The 17,959-nt window shown below is 44.6% G+C and overlaps 1 protein-coding gene across 6 annotated transcripts in view; it reads right to left on the bottom strand.

The window, feature by feature from the left end:
* Positions 1–17,959, bottom strand: part of LOC110514498 (semaphorin-6D) — a 157,239-nt gene that overhangs the window by 77,508 nt on the left and 61,772 nt on the right. The window contains exon 1 of one of the 6 annotated variants that reach the window (XM_021593864.2): positions 11,710–12,040. The exons of the other annotated variants lie outside the window; for them this stretch is intronic. The gene's annotated coding sequence lies outside the window, so the exon portion shown is untranslated. Of the gene's footprint in view, positions 1–11,709; positions 12,041–17,959 lie in introns of those variants that run through there. 6 annotated transcript variants of the gene reach the window in all.

The raw sequence follows: 17,959 nt of genomic DNA on the forward strand, positions 1-17,959 counted from the left end.
ATATTAACCCAGCTGACTGCAGCTGCTATAGACTGCAGAGTGACTCAGGAGCCTAACCAACAGTGGTCTAATGCACCAATAAATAAGGCTATAAACCCAGAACCATCCCAGCACTCTCCACATTAACTAGGCTAGCATGGGTTCCTTGGCATAACGACCCACAGTGACTAAACCTGTGGTGAAGAGGGGGACGCGACCCTTCACTCACACGGTGTGGGTCGGTAAGGGGATGCATTTTGGTCTACATGACAGATGACAAAGGTTCCCAATCATGGGAAACAGAGGTTTGCTGTATAGGACTCATGTCAGTGCAAAATACTTGTTTAAGAACACCAGGCTCAAGTACAAACACCCTCTACCATTAATTTCCCTTTTCATATACTTAAGACCACATTGGTCACATTTGGCACAGAGCAGCCATTTTGGAGTCACACTAAACCATCGCAGATGCCCTGTCAACATGTGTTGAAAGACGACAACAACAAGCATCCTAGATAGGTAATTTAGCAGCCTCTGGCACATAGGATAGCTCAAATTAAGGTCAGCTGATTTCGTTGGCACACAATGTGTCTTTTCAGAGTAGAGGCTAAGAGGAGGCATGAGCAAGGGGTTTTGTTATTTTTGCTTGCTTGTTTTCCCCAGCCCAACATTGAATGACTTGCAGTATCGATTTCACAACATTTAAAAAAAACTTCTAGACGGGGTTTTGTTGCACACATAAAAATGGAGAATATAAAGCATTGATCACGTTTTTACTGTTCAGATTTTGTCCAATAATTTCTAATCTTATTTGCTTGAATTGGCCACACTGAGCCTCACTTTCCCCTGCCTTAGGGACAGTTTGTCCAACTTGGTGTCATAAAAGAAAATTACAAATATTTTCACATGACCCTCCCCTTGTACTGTAACAAAAAATGTACACACCCTTCCCCTAACTGTAGCGACCCTGTGTTTATTAACGTGGATATATACTTTGCCACATCAGCATGCTTTTGTGACTCAGTCGATGCCAAGCAGGGCTACGGGCCAGAAGGTTAAGGGTTCGCCGACCACAACAGACAAGCTACTCTCCCTGCCATTCTCATTACACCTACACTACAATCATAGCTGGCTGAAGATAATGATCAGCTAGGTGGAAATCAGATTTTCAACATTTTGATGCTATATGTATATTCATATAAAATGTATATAAAACACATTTTCCACCAAAAGGTTTCTGTGCCAACGCATCACAACCAATAAGCAAAGCATACCGACTTTTGCCGCTTCATTGTCATGGCTTGCGATTTCAACACCATCATCTGCACAGTTTGGAGGCTGGAATTATATTTTGGACGAACGTGCACAGGTAGCCTACAGGAGATTTTTGAAGTAGTCTAATCAGATTAAAACATCGTGACTAGAGCTGTGATGATACCAGTATCGCAATATTTTTTCCATGGCAAAAATGAAAACATGAAGCAGCCCAAACTCTTTGGTCCTTTAAAATCCTGCTGTATGCCAAATATTGTGTGCTATAGCTTGAAAATTAAATAAAATGTGACTCTGGATGACAACATGATGATCCCACTGGGCACAGATGTCAGTTCAAAATGTAGTTTTGATTTACATTTGGTTGAGTTAACTAACTTGAATTCAACAACAAATATGGGTTTGGGTTCAAAGTCGGGTAAAATAAAAAAAGACGATGCCCTTACATTGATTACTTTTTGAAAATCCAATCAGTTTTCCACGTTGATTCAACGTCTTCCCCTTTAACTCTGCATTGTTGTAAAATGACCCGTAAGTAAGCATTTCACTGTTCGTCTACACCGGTTGTTTACGAGGCATATGATAAATTCATTTTATTTGATCACATTGATTTTCTTGGTTGAAATGATGTGGACACTAGGGATTTAATATTTTATTACTGTTCAAGTACTCGCATGATTTATTTTGGTGTACGAGTCAACTAGTTATATTATATTGTGGAACACAATCTTCAAAAAAGTAGTAACCTCAGCATTGCTTGTAGAAGCCTATGACTGAAATGGCAAAGCTTTGCTTTGTTAATATAGTAGCCCTTATCTCCTGAGCCCTTATCACAGTCAAGACATCTACAGTGGGGATAACAAGTATTTGATACACTGCCGAGTTTGCAGGTTTTCCTACTAACAAAGCATGTAGAGGTCTGTCATTTTTATCATAGGTACACTTCAACTGTGAGAGACGGAATCTAAAACAAGAATCTAGAAAATCACATTATGATTTTTAAGTAATTAATTTGCATTTGGAACAGCTATTCTCAAAGAGTGATCATTTGAAACATGGCGAGTTGAAATCAATTTCAATATACAGACGTTCCATTTAATTTATTCAAACTGTTCTTTGGAATTTACAAAATGGATTAACAGTTCCACATTGAATACTGCATGGTGATAAATGATGGCCATTGCATCTGTTTGGTGAGCAGGTTTGTGTATTTTCAGTGTGAAACCTGTCTATGTTAAGCCTAAACAATTTTCAACTTGGCTTTCACCTGGTCAGTCATGGTAATGTTTTGTACACAGTGTATTTTCCTACTTCAATCAACCAGTCCATTTTCTCAAGACAAAAATTTTACTTGCCATTTTGGGCAGCCACAAAGCACATTCCACCAAATAGTTTTACAGCATTTGAAAAAAATGTGATCTCTGGTTAAAGATTGAGCTTTGACGAACTCATGCCCATCCCTAGTGGAAACAACGTTGAGTCTACCCATTTTTGCACAGTGGGATGTTTGTTTCCAATATTAGGGCAGTTTTCCTAAAGTAAATACATTTTTAAAAGATCAATGACAAATATTTAGAGTATATTGAAGCTTTATTGGTTCTACGTGCGTAAGGACTATCGGAGAGGAGGCAGAGCACGCGCTAAGCTTTCCTGAATAACTGGGCCAGCTGGGAGCATATGTGGCCACATTATTATAGGACGACTTGAGAGAATGATGATCCACAACAGACAGCGCATCTCAGTATCAGAACTTAAAATACAGCCAGACCTGCTTGCTGCTGTGCCTTTCTATACCTTATAAACTGTTCATTAGACCCCTGATCCAAATGGAATGAAATATTCAAAATCCCAGGGCATTATTCAAATGACATTTGCACTGCAGTTTACAGCCTAGAGTAGAATTTTGTACTCACTTGAAAACAATAATGCAATTATGCATTGTAAGGTGGTGTTGTAGGCTAGTCTAGGTAGGATAATTGTATTGCTCTTAAACAAGATCAATAAGGGAGCTGCGTGTCTCATGTCTTCACCGTTCTTTACAATTATATTGAAAATTGGTGCACTGGACAAACGATCCACCTACCTCAATTGTCCCTATGAATGGTGGATAGAGGGCAGGATAGACAGCGTGGAAAGTAGCGTGGGAAGTACCAAAACACCTTGATATAGGAAAGGTACATTCAAGCAGATGAGGAAATTTGGCTAGGATGGAAGAAATGATAAAAAAAATAGTAAAACCTGCAAAAGGGCAAATGCAAACCAGGGTGAAAAAAGGCACTACCCTCCCCCTGTACCCAGTTCATCTCTGCCCTCAAATCCCTCCTTCTTCCCAATGCAGGCTCCTCACCTCTCACCTCCTATTCTCTATTTTTAGCACTTCCAACCTTCACCATTTATGTGCAATTCCTCCCGCCTTCCAAAAAACCCATTCAGGGTCCTCCTTAAGACATTGCAAACCCTCTCTCCCTCCTCCACACCCTCCCTCCATCTCTCAGATCATTCTTCCCTCCAGATATCTCCCAGCAGGCATAGCACAGTGTGGTGGTTTGCTCTGCTGTAGAGGTGATCAATGGCCCCTGGCACCTCTGGGCCCCTGAAATGGAGGTATTAATAATGCAGGGCCTGGCTGTCATATCCTCCATTAGCTTGGGGGAGACATGGGGCCCGGACGGCTGATTGATTACTAATTGGATTAATTGCATTCTTTTAGGGGAGGAGAATGTAATAGTCTATAGAGGCCTAGCTGGCAACTGAAAGGGGAGTGCATTTGGCATGCTGGCATTCAGAGATAGGAATACCGAATGCTGAAACGGGTAGCGTAAACTGTGAGGAGGTTGGGTAGACTGTTGTTGCCTGTTCAGGTTCTCTGGTTGACGCCAGGGTTGAGAGTGTATGTCATTTGAGATACCGTAACATTTGTGCAACATGCACTTGACAGAAACAAGGAATTGATCAAGCGGCTTCTCAATAGAGGCGTTTTCCATTATTGCACAGTGTGTGTCTGCTGAACGAAATTAACTCAACACCCTGTACACCAAATCACTCATCCTGATGATATCGTTACTTTCATTTGCTAGGTCTTTCCTCCCATTTCCTTTGGAGGTATCTTCTTAGCCATCAACATCTGGCTGCACACTTTGATATGACATATGTAGATTTGGTACAATGTGTGTAATGAAAGTGTTATTCATCAGAAACATTCTGTAATCTGCCTCCCGAATGGTGCGGTGGTCTAAGGCACAGCATCGCAGTGCTAGCTGTGCGACTAGAGAATCTGGGTTCGAGTCCAGGCTCTGTCGCAGCCGGCGGCGACCGGGAGACCCATGGGGCAGCGCACAATTGGCCCATCATCATCCCGGTTAGCGGAGGGTTTGGCCGACAGGGATGTCCTTGTCCCATCGCTAACTAGTGACTACTGTGGCGGGCCGGGCACAGTGCACGCTGACACAGTCGCCAGGTGTACGGTGTTTCCTCTGACACATTGGTGCGGCTGGCTTCCAGGTTAAGTGGGAAATGTGTCAAGAAGCAGTGCGGCTTGGTTGGGTTGTGTTTCGGAGGACGCACGGCTCTCGACCATCGCCTCTCTCGAGTCCGTACCGGAGTTGCAGCGATGAGACAAGACTAACAACCAATTGGATACCACAAAATTGGGGAGAAAAAGGGAGAAAAACATATTTAAGAAAAAATAAACATTCTGTAAGCTTCTAACCCTCGTTTTGAGATAAAGTTAATAAACCTCATCACAGCCATGGCACACAGATCTCCAATTAACAACCCAATCAGCACTGTAACAGTATTTCAAATGTAATCTATATGTAGATACACTGGGTATACAAAACATTAAGAATATTAAGGATATTAAGTACACTCATCTAGTACCGGGTTAGACCCCCTATTGCCTCCAGAACATCCTGAATTATTCGGGGCATGAGCACATTGCTCAATTGGTATCAAGGGACCTAACATGTGCCAGGAAAACCTTCTCCGCCCCATTACAACACAGCAAACAACCTGTACAGTTGACACAGGAAGGATGGGGCCATGGACTGCTTACGCCAAATCCTGACTCTGTCATCAGCAAAACGCAACAGGAACAGGGATTCGTCGGACCAAGCTATGTTTTTCCACTCCTCAATTGTCCAGTGTTGGTGATTGAGTGCCCACTGGAGCCGCTTCTTGTGTTTAGCTGATAGGAGTGGAACCCAGCGTAGTCATCTGCTGCAATAGCCCATCAGTGACAAGGACCGATGAGTTGATGCGTCCCGAGATGTTATTTGCCTGTTTGTGAACCGCCTGTTAGCTTGCACCATTCTTGCCATTCTCCTTCGACCTCTCATCAACGAGCTGTTGTTGCCCACAGGACTGCTGCTAACTGGATGCTTTTTGTTTGTCGCACCATTCTCGGTAAACCCTAGACACTGTCGTGCGTGAAGATCCCAGGGCACCGTCCATTTCTGACATACTGAAACCGGCACACCTGGCACCGACAACCATACCATGCTCAACGTCGCTTAGGTCACTAGTTTGGCCCATTCTACCGTTCAATCGAACAGTCACTGAATGCCTCAATGCCTGTCTACCTGCTTTATATAGTAAGCCTCGTGACTCTTGCAACCTTACAGTTAACTAGTCCAACGCAATAACGACCTGCCTCTCTCTCGTTGCACTCCACAAGGAGACTGCCTGTTACGTGTATGCAGTAAGCCAAGGTAAGTTGCTAGCTAGCATTAAACTTATCTTATAAAAAACAATCAATCATAATCACTAGTTATCTACACATGGTTGATGATATTACGAGATATTATATAGCGTGTCCTGCATTGCATATAATCTGACAGGTTATTTTGAAGGGAAAATACAATTTACAAAGGCAACTCATTATTCCTGAATACAGTACATCCGGACTGCCTCATCCTTTCCCCAGTATAGAATGTCAGAGTGCTACACTACTGTAATGGGATTTAAAGAGGAGGTCCTTTGTCTGATCCTCTCGGTCTTATGAATCATTTGAAGATCCTCATCCCTTATCAGGATTTTTGACCATATGAGATGTCATTCTGCTTTCTTCCCAACAAGGTGTTGTCAGGATTCCGTCATGGTTTCAAACAGTAAGCCTATCTAAACATTAATCTCTTCATTTCACTATTGAAGCGCGCACACACACACACACACACACTTTCGTTCCAGGCATACAAACGCGTTCTTCCTTGGGAAGTCGGGGACAAGCACGCCTCTCTTTCTCTCTCTCGCACTGTGCTGCACCTGCTCCACATCCCATCCCCTCCACCAACTCCGCTCCTCAGCCGCTCCCGCCATCTCCTCCCGCCCCCTGTGGCTAGCTGCAGCGATGGCCCACTGCGCTAATTGAAAGCGACCCTGACTCGTCCTTTCCCCCAGGCTCTCCAGCCGATGCCCCATTGTTTTCTTTCACCGGCCGTTGACAACTGGCCTTTCAGCCGCGGCGCGCTGCAGCGCAAACTCTGAACCCAGCGCTCTGTCCTCTGGAGCTAACCCCTCTCCCCCCACATCCCATATTCAGGCCCACGGTGAAATGGAGAAACTGCAGAGTTGCAGATTTGGTTGTTGTTCTGCTTCTAAGGTAAGAATGGTTTGTCAAAATTAGACAGAATTGCATGTAAGTGGCTTAAGTCATTTTAATAATGGTCCACTTATTGGAGCCAGCAACCCAAGAGGTGAAAATGAGACTGATGTTTAAATACTTTGTTTGAGTGCTGCTGATGATCATTCATTACATCCCCTTTCTAAGCGAGACTCCCCAAACTTTTAACGGATAAAACATTAAATTGGAACTCTGATACACCCACAACAAAGGCAATCTGCTTAGACATCATTTCCTTGATATAATTTCCTTTTTTGCACCCTGTGAAAAAAACAGCAATGTCCCCCTGAAATGAGGCACGTGAACAGGGAGTTTTCCCATGGCGGTAGGCTGTTCTTATCACCCACACGGAGCAGAGCTGGAGCCCATAATCTAATAGCCTCGCAGCACAGTCATAAATCACCCTGGGAGACTGCATGCTGCAACACACTGACACTTCCAACCTGTGTCTTTATTAAAGACCACATTATACGGGGGAGACCCCCTCTTCTCCCTCCCTTTCCTTCAACTATCCTCCATTGGAAAAGCATACATCCTGTACACACACACTAAAACGTTAACAAACACAAACACACACAGAAGCTAACCATGCCGTGTAAAATGTATGACATGCGGACTGAGAGGGGAGGGTCATGAATGCTAGCGTGATGGCTGTAGTTAAGAAGCACACTTCAGTGCATGTCTGTGTGTTTGTATGTGCAGAAATGCACACGGTATGGTTGGTTTTTGCCTGGCTGCCTGCCCGCCTGCGTGGGCCCATGCATACATTTGTTTCCTTTTAGTAATTTTGACAACATTTGACTGGAAAATGTCAATGTAAACATGGATTCTGACAAACCGTAAAAAATGTAAGGTCTAAGATTGCCATCTTAGGCTCTCTCGATAATTATAGCACAGTCACACAGAAATTACAACATAGCACATCCAAAATGGAGAGAGAACATTGGCCCAGGGACGCAATAAAACTAAATGAACAGGCAATTATAAGCCATCCCATCCCACAGGTCTAGCTTATCGAACCTGCAGGACCAGCAGGCCTATTATAAAAGCATTAACATTTTGAAGAGGAGACAATGATTTTGGTAACAAATTCACAGCTATTCTGTGCTCTTTCGATCTACGAAAGCTTTCTCTTTAAAGTTTGCAGAAATACTTTACCGTAGACTACTTTACTGTAGAATCTTTGTCAAGACACTAGATCCATCGCTCATTGGGGCAAATGAAGCTTACTGTACATTTACCAACCCCTCACTGAGTACAAGTCGCTCAAGCTGACAAAGTGACATTTTGAGTTGAACAAACTTTGGTAGAGAAATCTATTAGACTGTGTCTAATTTTAGAACGAAAGACGTTGACTGTTTAAACTCACTGAGCGATGCATGTACCAATCAAATGAAAAATTCAGCTTTCGCTGCCTGCCTCAGTACTCTCAACCAAAATAATGCAAATTCCGAAAGGAGAGAACTCCCAAATACCCTTTTTCCCCCCAATCCGTGTGTACACATTAAGTGGCCCTCTGTAAACATTGCAGGAGGAACATAACCTCCAAACCGAGCCTTACTGTGGAAAGACATGATATTTAAATAGCAGTTGTTATTCTGTAGCAATACCGTTGAAGAAGTGGATAATACAAAGACAAGAGTCAGGGCTGTTCTTGGGGTTTTCTTGTAATCCATTCCACTGTAATGTGACCTGTAGTTCTGAACCACAAGAGACAAGTCTCAGAGGACCTCTCTCACACACAGAGCTTCAGTGTAGATCTTTATCACACCCTGCCGTGCTTCAGAACCAGACACCTCCAGTCTCTCTGCCAGCAGACATCCAGACAGCAGCCCCCTCACCTGTGTCAATACCACACATCCTCCCAGACCCACTGTGGAAACCTAGGCACTGTGCAGGCTGGGCAACTCACAACCAAGTACCGCTACTGTGCTGATTGTGTTATGGCTCTGCAACAACACAGAGACAAACACTCACACAGTGAGTCAAAGTCTTGGCCGGTGTCGTTATCTCTGCTGACGTGGATCGTTGACACAGACGACAGAATCGGACAGGTAATCCTGGATTACAGTCCAGTCGTGTCATATCCTGGATGCCCTTTAGACATGGGCGTAACCTCATCCATCCTTCCATCCTCTCCTTTGGTGCCCATCAACAGAGCGCCGTGCCCCTGCATAGATGGAGAAATAATGAGCTCTAGTTGCCTTGTCAACGCTGTCCTTTCTACCACTGTGCTCTAAACTCCCTTTTGCTCATTCCCTCCCCACCAGGCTCTTTGGTAATCATGGGGGTCCAGGAGGCAGATGAGATTTCATATTGTCTGAAATCCCTAAATCTCTGACTGGAAACCAGGAATGGAGCTTGCATACCCTGGCTGCATAACTACACGTGTAGATTGGCTTCTTAACAGCTTCTACCCCCAAGCCATAAGACTCCTGAACAGCTAATCAAAGGGCTACCCAGACCCTCCTTTTACACTGCTGCTACTCTGTTTATTATCAATGCATAGTCACTTTAACTCTACCTACATGTACATATTACCTCGACTAACCTGTTCCCCCGCACATCGACTCTGTACCGGCACCCCCCGTGTACAGCCTCGCTATTGTCATTTTACTGCTGCTCTTTAACTATTTGTTACTTTTATTTTAAATTGTTTACTTAACACTTGTTTTTCTTAAAATTCTTAAAGCATTGTTGTTTAAGGGCTTGAAAGTAAACATTTCACTGTAAGGTCCTGTTGTATTCGGTGCATTTGATTTGATTACTTCCACGCAGGTGATGATTATAAGGGGATCATGTGAAATGCTCCTCAAAAAAAGGTCACGCTTTGCCTCTGATCTCAAAGCCAGCAACCTGGTAATAACAATGACAATAGATGGGGTGTTTTATATCGGAGGATTTAACAGCTCTTTATATTGGGTGGAACAAACTCACCATGAGCAACAAAAATGACCTCGTCCCCAATTGGGTGACTCACTACAGCCAGTTTACACCAGTAAGCTCACCGCACAATTATCGCTATTAGGGCGGTATCCAACCAACTTCCATAAAGTCATACATCAAACGGAAGAGAGCATTTGCTTGTAATTATGGTGGTTGGTTCTGGCTAGAAGTGGTTGACTTTCTGGTTTTGCTTCAATCCCTCTTAGGTTCATCACTCTACTACATGACTTGAGAAGACACAGCATACTATGACATTTCCTGTGGGGGAGCACTCTGTAACAACATGTAACAACCTCACTCCAAAACAAAACCTAAAATTCAGACAAACTGAAAAGTTGGTTTCCTCGTGATGTAGGCAGTCTGCCATGAATAAAGAAATGTCTTTAAATGTATGTAGAATGAAAAGCGTGTGATGTGTTGGTATTACGGTTCAGAGAAACATTTACAGGTTGAGCTTTTCAGCATTCTCAACCTCTAGGTAACACAAAACGTCCTCATACCTCAGGTTAACGCTCTACTTTTTCACTCCGCTTCTCTTAAGCCTTCATATGCATGACAGAGCATTTTTCAGACTAGCTTTTTGTATATTCATTGCTTAAGTGATTCTTACTTCTAACTGCCTTCACCTTGTGAATAAAACATGACTTTCAAAAGGTCAAACAGGAATAACTAGTATGGACTTTCTCAGTATTTACTCAACCCATTTGTCTTTTAAAATACTTTTAGAAAGGGAAGTTCTACTAAACCAAAGGGTGTGTGTAACTTCATCTACAGTCCCAAAAGCTTATTAGGCTACTTCGTACTCTTCATCCCTTCAAACATCCATTGGTGCTTAATGTACTGCTAATTTAACAGTTACTATATCAGACAGACTTGCAGTTCTGGCAGCAGGTTAGAATTAGCTCATGCTTCTCTCCCCATAACAGACTCATATATATTTGAACAAAAAAACAGAGATTTTTTCCTCAACAAAAGCAGCTGCTCAAACAAAGAGAAAACACATGCTGACATTCAGAAAAACAAAATGTCTCTTTACCGAGCTTGGTTAATTAACGCAGGCAAGCGAACCTCTCACCCAGTAGAGAAACAGTTAAAAGAAAGGAGAGGACTTGCTGAGCAGTGAAATTCCTACTCAAAATCAAATCAACACAAATTGTTACACATCCAGTTGGAAAAGGAGCATGTTTCCAATGTAATGTTAACATTTCACAAACATTACAATTCCCCAGCCCTGGATATGGAGATGCCTCATGTTTCAATAGCTGAGCAAAACATAGATTACATTTTTTTTTTACTAGATAATACATTCATTTTTGACAGCCACTGAGTTACTATAAACCATTACTCATGAAATGTTCCAGAAAATACAAAAAAACCTGACCCTTGAACCATCGGAGGGTGCACATTAATGACCGCACTACCGTAGGTCAACATGCTGTTTGGATGAATGGATGCAGTGAGGGCCATGGGGAAAGGGTGCCCATACACACTGACATGTCGTGGCCTGGCACGAGCCAGTGTTTTGGAAGGAGACTCATGGAAACCAGTGGGACACGGGCCGCCAGGCAGGCCCTCTACAGGACTACTCTGGTCTGCTAATGGTCCTCAGGGTTTGGGGCTGCCAATGTCGGCCCCACTGATGTGAGTGCCAGAAGGACCAGCCTCTTTCCATCGCTCCACCAGAGGAAAAATACTGCAGTCCGCTGGCCAGCACTGCACAAACACACACCCACTCATAATGATCATACATACAAACACACGGGCATAGACATAGAATACTGTACACGAAAGGTGGATGTATTGCACATGGAGGAACATATTTGCAGCAGGACTGTACTCCTCTAACACAAACTAACCCACATACAAAGAGTAAAGCGACTTGGCAAACTCACCCCGTACCTGATACTTCAACAGCAGACACAGCCAAAAAAAACTGAAAGCAAGATGGGCTGTTGAGATCGCCTGTGCCGATTCTTGGCGTGCTCCCAGCGCGTTATGAAAAATGTGTGTCTCTCTTTCGACTGATTCGTATTCAAGCCAGGCAAACGGGATCCCAACAGGAAACACTAAACCTCCCGTGAAGAGAAAGGGGGACAGAGAAACAAGAGTGCAAGAGAGGGAGCAAGCTAAAGACAAAATAAAAGGAGAAAGCTAAAGAGGTTGTGGGGCCCCGTGTGTGCCCCGTGGTGGGCCATTTCACAGTCCCACAGACTGACTAACACTGACAGGTCAGCTGGAAGACTCGCTGCCAAGAGAAACCCACAGCGGAAAGATCCAGGCACAAGGCTGCACACACAGACCACACCTCCCAGCACAGCAAAACTATTTCCTTTCCAATCTGCCACACAATAACTGGACCGCTGTTTATTGACCTTTTGCATGGGCTTTCAACAGGCAATCAGTTCCCTGCTCCAGATACAGAAATATAATCTAAGGCCTCTGCCCTCGGCTGTAAACTCGCCACCTTCCAGTTGGATGGAGCTGCTAACCCTGATTCTCCATTCACATCAGGGTACGTCAGGGACGTTGGGCTGCGAGCGCCTATGGGACTGTACGTCTCAGTACTGTCAGCTGTCACTCCTTTCAGAGTTGATAAAATCATCATGGGTGACAATGAGATATATCGCAATAATTAGTGGAATAACAAATCAATTAACTGTAATAAATGGAGCTGAAAGGCTCCATACACAAGGGGGTGTGAGAGACAATGTCTGAATGCTTTGAGTACTCATATGTCCCTTTGATTGCAACACGTCATTCATTTATGGGGTGAATGTCAGCATTCCATATTATGACAGTGTGAAATTGCAAGCCACTTTCTGGTCTATGGGATACTGAATCTTTATAAAAACATACAAGGAAAAAAAATAAACAATAGGACAGAATGTGAAAATTATAGAACTACAGCGTTTCAGCATCACCCTTTCTCAGCGCCAAACTTTTGGAAAAGTTTTGGCAACAGGCTTTTCGGCAACAAGCTTTTGGTTTGACAGTTTACAGCAACACTTGTACGAGCAAGTCCAAATAAATGACTGAATTATTATCATTCAGAAGGTTCTGTCCTATTGTTTAAAGACCATCTTAGCAACATAAGCTACCTCGAACATACCATCGCTGTGATGCATAGGATCTTCAGCCATGTGGACAAGGGTTTTCTATTTTCAGTTCATTATTTCCATTACCGTCACTATCTGTGTAGCAGAAGGAGCTGTTCTGTTGATTTGGACTCTCGCCATCTCTCTCTGGGACAGGGGATTAGGCGATGGTTGGCGACGGGGGCCCCATCGCAGTAGATACCTGCCCGTCCCGCATGAATAACGGTGACAGTGCGAGTCCCGTTCGACTGACGAGCGGCAGGAAGCCAGGCGGGCAGGCAGCGGCTTATCTGCCAAAACAGCTGGAGTGCTCCGCATCCCCAGCTGTGAGCGCCGCCGCGACTGAATGACCCCACGTAGAGAGAAACAGTATAAAAAGAGGAAATTGGAAAGCGTGGTAGAGGGAGAGAAAAACTAGGTGGGAGGAATCACACTCGCTCTCTCTACATTTTGTGCTCCCTCACCTGGAGATTACACTAGCCTTGTTCCGCTGTTCACTCACGGCTCGTTCCACCTCCTCTGCTGCCATTTCAATATAGTCCCAAAGTAACGCATCCGGAACGCACAGGAATTCCATTTGGGGCAGCGCTCTGTGCCAAACTCATCTCCGGAGCCTGTGAAGGGTTGACTAAGCATGGGGGGCCACTGTCAGGGAGCTGTACTGGGCTTTGTGGAAGGTGTGAATGTGAGACCCAAGTGTCACTTTAATTGAGACTGAGATACTGCTGTAGGAGCAATACAACTGAATTGTGGGTGGACATTTTAACTTTGCAACAATGTATAACCTTACTGAGATAGTGGGACGAATAGCTTTTGCCTACAAATAAACTGAAAGTGTCTCATCCCCAGTCACAGCCATAGTCCCAGAGAGGGTTAAGTCCCTAAACAGCAAAAGGGAAACAGTGGTCTGTCAAGGAGTCTGTCTGCTGCATCGGCACACTGGCTCCTCTTTCTGCCGTTGTAATGAAATTACAGTGGGCCCCGTCTGATTGATGAAAGTGTCATGTCTGCGAGCACCTCTTTTACATAAAGGAGAGGCTCTCCCGCAGACTGCAATTCATCATCTGACAGTCGGATGGCTCCATTCGTCTTAATTCACGCCAGACCCAAAAGCAAGGGCTCGGGTCGTGCAGCCCTGCCTCAACCTCCCTGCTCGGGTTGGGGAGGGGTTGCCGGGGCTATCAAAGGAGTTTACCCTTGTTATGTACTGCCACTCAACCTCCCTGCTCGGGTTGGGGAGGGGTTGCCGGGGCTATCAAAGGAGTTTACCCTTGTTATTTACTGCCACTCAACCTCCCTTAAGACAGAGTGTATGCATTTTTCTGGGTCCAGTAAAAGATGAGACAATACAAACAACAAATGATTACTCAGATCCTGTGCTCTCTATGTATTCCTATGGCAGTCCCTACAATCTATATGAAGACAGGCCTACACCGCCCAGGGGTTGTGATGAGGGGTCATTGTAATAGAGACCTATTCATCCCTTAGTACCACTCAGACTGTAAGGAACATTCCCCCCAACATCGGCCAATAACTCTGCCACTTTTAACCACCGCCACACTATACACAGAAATGTCACCCTCCCCAAATAGACTGCCACAATTGCAAGTGAATCCTGATCCAAATACTCAGCGGCAGATAGAGGGTAATATGGTGTGATCACACACTACAGTGAATCCTGCTATCCAGAGTGAGGTAAGGAAAACCCTACCAGCCACAAAAGAGGAAAGTCTCATCTCCAACTCTGAGGGTAAACTGCTGGTCAGTACCATCTTGGATATTTGGGATGTCCTTACCCTAAATCCTAACTGTAACCCCTACCCTAAACCATTTTCACTTCAATGGGGGGGTAGTGACATCCCAAGAATCCCAGATAACACAGACCATACACTGCCAGCCTTATGCAGTTAGGCCAAGCCACATGTGAAAGAAACAAAGCCTATGGATGCAGTCCATAACCTACCATGAAAAAACATGGTCATTTGAAACGTCATTACATTGCGTGCCTGTTTCTTTTGACTCGTGTAGTGAATAGAAATGGTGCTTTAGAAATGTGTTTGTCTCAGCAAGTGAGAAAACACCTAAAAAAAAATTCTCTCTCTCTTTCATTGTTCTTGGCAAGTCAGCAGGGGTAATTGGCATGCATGCCCTTGCAGTGCACTCGACGAGCCAGGTCTTGAGTTTGGGCACGGAGCACAACGGCGCCGCTATGCCCACGTAATTTGTTTAAAGCTATGATTCAGCTACAGGCAGCGTCCTGTAGGGCTCAACTGTTGCAATCCATCACTGCAAATCCATTTCTCTAGGTGAAAACAACTGATCCACACTGCTCTCTCTCCCCATACAACCCCCTGCAGCCAGTTACCACTCCTTACCACTCCTTCAGCGTAAACAGCAGGAATGAGGTGAAACTAAAGAAGGCTGGGAGGTGGCTAACCAGCCACTACCCTTACAGCCATGAGTCAAGCAGTCAAGAGAGAAAAGCAGTAGCGGTGATAAGGGGCTGGGGATGAGGGGGAGGGTTTCAAGGGGCTCGCATCTTCTCATTAACTTTGGCAAGGCCCGGGGAGTGTGGGAGGATGAGGTGGAGGGAGGGATTGGTTTAATGAAGACTCCTGCCGTGAGGGTCCGTCTCCCAACTGCGCTGCCCTGTGAGTAAGCTTGGCCAACAGATGGGATGAGGAATTGATCACTAGAGACTGTCCAGAGACCTGAGGAGACAGAAACGAGTTCATCCACAGTTCTAGATATGAAAACAATGATTTCAGGATCTGCTAATTATTTTAATTTGAACTAGGCAAGTCAGTTAAGAACAAATTCTTATTTTCAATGACGGCCTAAGAACCTGTTCAGGGGGAGAACGACAGATTTGTACCTTGTCCGCTCGGGGATTTGCAACCTTTCGGTTACTAGTCCAACACTCTAACCACTAGGCTACCCTGCCGCCCCAACAAGAGGAAAGGTTGTATTTGAAGTGGATGCACAGCTGAACTTGAGGGATGAGATTTTTACTCAAGGTGCACCACATCAGAAACACTTCTACTAATTCTTTATCAAAACAAAAAAACATGGCAGACGCAACACCCCAGAGCGCAGGAGACCGATGAATAAACATGTCTGTGCAGGTGTGCTCAGGTCAGTATTCCCCACGAATTAAGAAAGAACCGTCTGGCATTTGGTATCATCCCTGCCCTGGCGCTGTCACTCCGCTGTCCTTCTGAGAGCTGTCCTACTTTCAGCCTCTGTGTGACATCCATCTTTTCAACCTCCCTACCAGTCTCATTCTTTTGTTCAAGGCTCAGAGATGGAACCCGGCAATTCTGTCATCTGCAAAAGCTCAATACCTGCCTGCCCCACTGATAAGCAGACAGGTGCTAGTCGAGGCAGAAAACAGCACATGCAGTCACAGGGAGGGCACCTATTTGTTCCATATAACCAAAGCAGAGCATTTTGAATCAAGCCCTGAGGACAGGGAATATGGCTTTGTTGCGGGCCCAGAATTCAAACCCTGCGTGAGTGACCTCTCAGGCTAAAGCTTCCCATATCCCTCCTGTGTGATTGCAAAATTCATGCCTAAGGGATATAAGGACAGTTGGGAGAGAGTAGAGCATCTGAAATGTTCATTTTGTTTAACCTATTGGTAATCTCATTGTATGTATAATTATAGTGTCGCTTGGGAAGTGAGCAGGTTAGATATGTATACACTCTCACTTCTGACAACACAGGCAGACAATTAGCATAGCACAGAAGGATTAACGTGTTACCACACCGCTAATTTTCCCTGTATTGTGCACTTTTGTCAGTGCAGACAGTGTTCTGGAATAGCAAATATGCAGACAGTGTTCTTTGTCCAGACTAGCAAATATGAGATGAAAATGTATTTTCTATTGACGTCAGTAGATGCTTTTTCTTACATCTCTATAACCCTTTAAAAACATCCTTGCAAGGTAACAAGGGCTGCTAGGCGCCCAGATTCAGATCGCTCAGTGGTACTCCCTGGGGGCTCTGAAACCTCTAGCTGTTCAGAGCACAGTCACCATAGTTACTACTGCTTGACGCTGCTGGAAAATAGACTGACCACAATGGGGTAAACGGGAGGGCACTGCCAAACACGCTAAGGGTCTTCACACACAAACAGCTAGAGGGCACCAGAAACGCCCTTCTAATGCCATTCAGGGAATGCCAGTTGAGGTTAGTACTTTCAGGAAGTTGCCCGAATGCTTTTTTAGGGGAAATGGACAACTACAGGGGAAGGACTTGCAGGCTAGGTGCCTCTGTCTCTTGGTACAACATGGAATGTTTAATTAGGCCTTAAAAAACAGGACATCGCTCTCTTAAAATGTCACATCCTTGTGAGGAAAACAGGGATGGCGGCTAGTTAGATTGACTTCCGTGAACTGATTGATGTCAGTGTTTATTTACCTTTCCCTCGGCAATTCATGCTCCCCATCCCCGCCTTTCCCTCCGCCTCGCTCTTTCAGCGCTCCCTTTCTCCCTCTCCGTTCCGCTGTTTACTCTGATGTATGGCTTCATTTCAAGTTAGGCTTTTTACCAGAATGAGATTACAATCTGTGCAATTGTGTGGAAAAAAAGATAGATTTAGCCAAAAAAAAACTGGGAAAAGGGGAAAGAATGTAAGAATGGACAGCAGTAGCACTTTTATAAGTCCTTCCCTTTCTGATGTACAATATTCTCTCCTTACCAAAACATGTCCTGTTGCATTGAATTTAAAAGTGGAGGTTCTGATAAGGTGTCCTGCAGACCAGATTGTGCTTAAAACAGACCATGGAAGAAGGTAGGAGGAGAGAAGAAACAAATATCAGAGTGGTTTGTAATGAGAGGCGACACTTGAAGAATGCAGCCGACAGCAGCCTTTTAAATGGCAGGCCTCGTTACCGGGCTGGTTTCATACCGTCAGAAGGGCAGAGACAAAGATAAAGGGAGCCTCGTTAATGGATGGGGAACACGAAGGGCTGACATGCAGCGAATGAACTAGCCAAACTCGCAATGTCACGGGAGGATACATGACAAAATACCACACAGTCCA

The sequence above is a fragment of the Oncorhynchus mykiss genome, chromosome 3, assembly GCF_013265735.2.
Source record: "Oncorhynchus mykiss isolate Arlee chromosome 3, USDA_OmykA_1.1, whole genome shotgun sequence".
Taxonomy (NCBI): Eukaryota; Metazoa; Chordata; class Actinopteri; order Salmoniformes; family Salmonidae; genus Oncorhynchus; species Oncorhynchus mykiss.